The sequence below is a fragment of the Colletotrichum gloeosporioides genome (genome assembly GCF_011800055.1).
Source record: "Colletotrichum gloeosporioides strain Lc1 chromosome Unknown consensus_101, whole genome shotgun sequence".
NCBI lineage: Eukaryota > Fungi > Ascomycota > Sordariomycetes > Glomerellales > Glomerellaceae > Colletotrichum > Colletotrichum gloeosporioides.
The window spans coordinates 22,246-28,245 of NW_025544746.1; positions in this window are offsets into that span (position 1 = coordinate 22,246).

The window sequence follows — 6,000 nt, forward strand, 5'->3', positions numbered from 1 at the left end:
ATAAGGTTTTAATATATCCTACCTATACTATCTCTATAGACCTACCTTTTTATACTAATACTTACTCTCTTTTCTATTTATACCTTCCCTAGATATTCTAGTTTATATTCTACTTAACTCCTTATACTTACTCTTCCTCCCTTAGCTAATAATTAGAGGCTAGAAGATAACCTTCTTCTCTTACCTCCTCTTACTTACTTACTTTTTTACTTAGTTTATATATCTATTCTCCTCCTACTTAAAGTTATTAATACTTACTAAAGTTTAGCTAAGTAAACTATTTATACTAATAGTGATTATACCTACTATTACCTTTATTAATAGCCTACTACTAGATCTAGAGATCTAAGAGAATATAAATAGGTATATTATCTAGCTCTAAATAAGGTATAATAAGTCTAATAGCCTTATTATCTAGGCTATAGAGGATAATAATAACTTTTCTAAGCTCTTCTCTAGAATAAAGGCGTATAAATCCTTTAATAAGTTCTATAGCAACCTCTATCTCTATACTATAGATAGATCAGACCTAGATATTAATAATAAGCTAGTGCTAGATCTAAAGGTTGTTATAGAGGTTAGCCTTTAGCTATACTAGTTTAATAAGTCTAAGCCTTAAATATATATTTTATCTATATATATATCTCTATAGTTCTAACCTATATTTTATCTTTAGGATAATATCCTCATACTTACTATAAGAGATTAAATATAGGACCTCTCTAAGTAGTCACTATATAGTTTAACTATTAGTGACTAAATTAGGGCGTAGGAGCTTAAGCTAGCTCCTATCTTATAATAGGACTTATCCTCTTCTAGTAAGTAGTTTTATAACTAACCTATATATGCTAAAGATAACTATAGCGAAAATAGTATTTAAGTTAGACAGCTTAGCTTAGTAAAGCCTTTAGGCTTATATCGTTTAGTATTATATAGTATCTTTTATATTTAAGATTCTATTAAATTATATAATATAATGTTTATTACTGCTAGTGTTACTATATTTTCTAGAGAGAGTAGATTTATTCCCTTCTACTTCTTAATATCTATAGCCTTAGTATATTATACCTCTTCTTAGCTCTCTATAGTACTACTTTCTGCTCTTTTGTTCTTCTTAAGTATCTATTAACCCTCCCTACACCTAATTACTTATTTACTTTCTATTGCCTTCTCTTTTCTTCCCCCCTATCCTTTATATAACTACTTACCCCTACTTTACTGCTTCCTACTAAGTTAAGAGCTCTTCCTACTTTATTAGCTTACTTATACTGCTATATTATACCTACTTATTATAGCTTCTACTACCTACTATAGTATTAGGATCCCCTTTTTTAGACCTCTACTAAATATAAGCTATAACCTTAGGTAGGTGTAGTAGCCTATATGCTCACTATTAAAAATTATCTAGAAATAAGTTTAATATATAAGAGTAGTAGTGTTTACTTAGCGCTTTCCTCTTATTTCTTAACTTCTTCCTCTACTATTAACTATATACTGTTCTCTTGCTTAGCTATACTTTATAGCTTACTTATATCTAATATTACACACTAGAAGGTATATTTATATCTACTACCCCTATATAGTTGTTTACTTCTATTCTACTCCTAAGAATATTAACTTTAGTTTTCTTTTAGGTTTTAATAATAAGCTTTTAACCTACTCCTTAACCTAATCCTCAACCTAATCCTCAACCTAATCCTTAACTTAATCCTCAACCTAATCCTTAACCTAATCTTAAACCTAAAGTGATTATTCCTAATTAGACTATATAGAAACAGCATATAGAGGAGCTGGTTAGTATAAGCGTAATAATAGAGCTCCACACTATACTTACTCCTAGCTTTAATGCTAGCGCTAAGGTTGCTAATAGTTAGCAGTTGCTAATATATATTATATATCATTTAGAAACTACTGATAATTATATAACCTATATTATAATAGCTAGTAACCTTAAGGATAGTCTACTAATACTAAAGGGTGCTATATATATTAATACTATTAGTAAGCTAAAGGTACTTATTAGCTAAGATACCTTAATCCTCTTTAGTATATTATATAAGCATTTAGCAGAGGGGCTATTAGCTGTAGTATGCCTATAGGTAGAGGCTCTAAGTTAGTCTAAGATCCTTATAGGATAAGGTGCTACTATTATAGCTATTATTAGCTTCTATAATAGTACTACTACTAAAGGTCCTAACTATACCTCTATTAAGCTTTCAGTCGCTTATATACTTATTAAGCCCCCCCTTATATTAAGTATTATTATTTAGTATATTACTACCTTTAGTACTAATAGGGAGAGTAGTCTTATTTATTATAAGAATATTATATAGGTTGTCTGCACACTTAAGGCTATAAACTTCTAGTTCCCTAAGGGTAAAGTTGCAAAAGGTTTTATACTACCTATAATAGCGCCTGATCTAGATCACCACCCTATGCTTAACGCAGATAAAGGCTTTACTTTCGTCCTATATAGAGCTATTAACTTTAGTAATAGTATTGAGAAGGCTCTTAAGGATTATATTATTACCTTCGCAAGCTATATGATAAGCTAGCTAGTAGTAGAGGCTTCTAGGGAGGACAGCTAAGCCTACTTTAGCTATATTATCCTCTACTATAGTAGCGTTTAAGATACTGAGGGTAATATATTAAGTTAGGGTAGTATATAGAACTAAGTAGGCAGTCTATCTCCCTTTTAGTAGTATATATATTAAATAGAAACACTAGTATACTGCAGCTTTACTATCCTACCTATCTAAGGCAGACTATATATTAGGTACCACATCTAGAGCGTATTTATAGTTATTATATAGTTTATAAAATGCTAATTAGCTAAGTTATTTAATTTAAACTTAGATTCCTCTTATATTAGAGATCTAATTCCTAAACCTAGGTTTAGGATTTAAACTTAGATTTCTCTTATATTAGAGATCTTAATCTTAAACCTAGGTTTAGGATTCAAACTTGGATTTCTCTTATGTTAGAGATCTTAATCCTAAACCTAGGTTTAGGATTTAAACTTAGATTCCTCTCATCTTAAGAGATCCTAATCCTAAACCTAAGTTTAATTTAAACTTAGATTTCTCTTATATTAGAAATCTAATTCCTAAACCTAGGTTTAGGATTTAAACTTAGATTCCTCTTATCTTAGGAGATCTTAATCCTAAACCTAGGTTTAGGATTTAAACTTAGATTCCTCTTATCTTAAGAGATCTAATTCCTAAACCTAGGTTTAGAATTTAAACTTAGATTTCTCTTACGTTAGAGATCTTAATCCTAAACCTAGGTTTAAGATTTAAATTTAGATTCCTCTCATCTTAAGAGATCTAATTCCTAAACTTAAATTTAGGATTTAAACTTAGATTCCTCTTATATTAGAGATCTTATTCCTAAACCTAAGTTTAGGATTTAAACTTAGATTCCTCTCATCTTAGGAGATCTAATTCTTAAACCTAGGTTTAGGATTTAAACTTAGATTCCTCTTATCTTAGGAGATCTAATTCCTAAACCTAAGTTTAGGATTTAAACTTAGATTCCTCTTATCTTAGGAGATCTTAATCTTAAACCTAGGTTTAAGATTTAAACTTAGATTCCTCTCATCTTAAGAGATCTAATTCCTAAACTTAGGTTTAGGAATTAGACTTAGATTCCTCTCATCTTAAGAGATCTAATTCCTAAACTTAAGTTTAGGATTTAAATTTAGATTCCTCTTATCTTAAGAGATCTTAATCCTAAACCTAAGTTTAAGATTTAAACTTAGATTCCTCTTATCTTAAGAGATCTAATTCCTAAACCTAGGTTTAAGATTTAAACTTAGATTCCTCTTATCTTAAGAGATCTTAATCCTAAACCTAGGTTTAAGATTTAAACTTAGATTTCTCTTATATTAGAGATCTAATTCCTAACCTTAGGTTTAGGATTTAAACTTAGATTCCTCTTATCTTAAGAGATCCTATTCCTAAACTTAAGTTTAGGATTTAAATATAAATTCCTCTTACCTTATAGTTCCTATTTTTAAACCTAAATATATAATTTTAACTCTAGTTCTTCCTACTCTAGAGATATTATTTCTAACCTTAGATATAGGATTCTAATATAGAGCACTCCTACTTTATATTCTTGTTTTCTAAACCACAGTATAAGATTAAAATATAGATTCCTCTAGGGTTAGGATTTTAGTATAAAACCTTCCTACTCTATTTATTATATTTCTAAGTATAAAATTATAATTATAACGCTATATATCCTAATAGCTTCTCTCTTTTTTAAAATATTATTCCCTACTTACTTTATATATTATATTATAATCTAATTCTTAGGTTCTATTTATAATATATATTTTCTATTACTATAGTATATAAATAATACCTTAGGATTATAAAATCTTATCTTCTATTTATTCCCTTAGATATTAAATGCCTCTTCTAAGTCTCCTTATTACTCCCCCCTCCTTCCTCTTATAATTAGCTTAGACGCCTCCCCTACTTCTTTCTAGCCTTTAGGGGTAAGAACTAACTATATAAACTTATATAGTCTTATTAAAGCTGAAACTATCTGCTAATATTATCCTTAGAGGGTTGTTTTATCTTCTAATCTAACTTTACTAAAGGTAGGGCTCTTCTTATTAATATTCTAAGCTTTAGGAATAACCTATCTAATAGTAAGCAGGTGTTATATTATTACACCTTTATGCTCTATTATATAGATTTATTAGCTTACCCTTATTATTTATAAGCCTTTATAGCTAATTAGATAGATATAGAGATATATTAATCTTTTCTTTTATAGTTTTCCTCTCTTATGCCTTCTAGCTAAGCGTTATCTAGTTGTCTAAAAGGATATCCTTAAGATAAAGAAACTATACTGCATAAGTAATAAAAGTAATAGCTCTTACCTAAAGCTTATAGTTCTTAGGGGGGGTTAGGTTTACTTTCTAAACTTAATAAGATTTAAGATCTTATTTAAAATCTATATCTAGATATATATTTAAGGTTACTAGAACTATAGCTTAGATAATAATTAACTAGTATATAGGCTGCTAGAGGTAAGTTCTTAGTATACTTTTAACTTTAGTATAGTAGCTAGTTATCTTAACGTCCTAGTTAAGGTTAGCTCTCTTAATTTAAGCGATAAACCCTTACTTAATAAGTTTAGGAAGCATATAGAAAGAGAAAGCAACCCTAAAATTAAGAAACTCCTCTTAGGTTAGCTATAGTTATACCTACTATTTTATCTAAGCTAATATATCTATAGCTTACATCTCTATTATCTAATACCTTAAGGTTAAAAGATAGAGGATACTTTCTAAAGGCTTTTAGAGGAAGGTGATATTTTATACTATAAAGCAGCCTAATTAGTCGCTAGGTACCTAGTCAATCTTATTATCTAGTAGAGCTATCTAGATTAGCCCTTCTTATTGCTCCCTCTCTAGATATTAGCTAGAGATTATAAGTAAAGGTCTTTAGCTAAATACTATACCTAAAATCACCCCCTATAATATAAGGTGCTAAGTGTTATAGAGAGATACTACCCTCTTCTTTACAGTAAAATCCTTTATAAGCTGCGCTATCTTATACACTAGACTTATATATAAGTAAGTATACTATATAGAGGTTATAATATAGAAATACTTCTTACTAGCTATCCTAGAAGGCTAAGTAATATTATTTATAACCAGTCTAAGGAAAAGAGCATTAAATTAGCTATAAGGTAAACTAATTAGTTAGTTTCCTCTTAACCTTTACTTTACTTCTATTAAAGTACTTACTCTTAGGAGAATAGATATTTAACCTACTCTTAGATATTTAAGTTAGTACTTACTACTTTTATCTCCTCCTTATATACTTAGGTAGTATTAGTTAAAGATAAGCTACTAGCTATATAGTAGTAAAGCTAGAATAGTATAAATACCTTCATCTAAAGCACCTAGAGGTTATAGAATATATAAGATATATACTTCTAGATAGAAGCTAAGTCTTAGAAGTTTATATATCTAAGCTT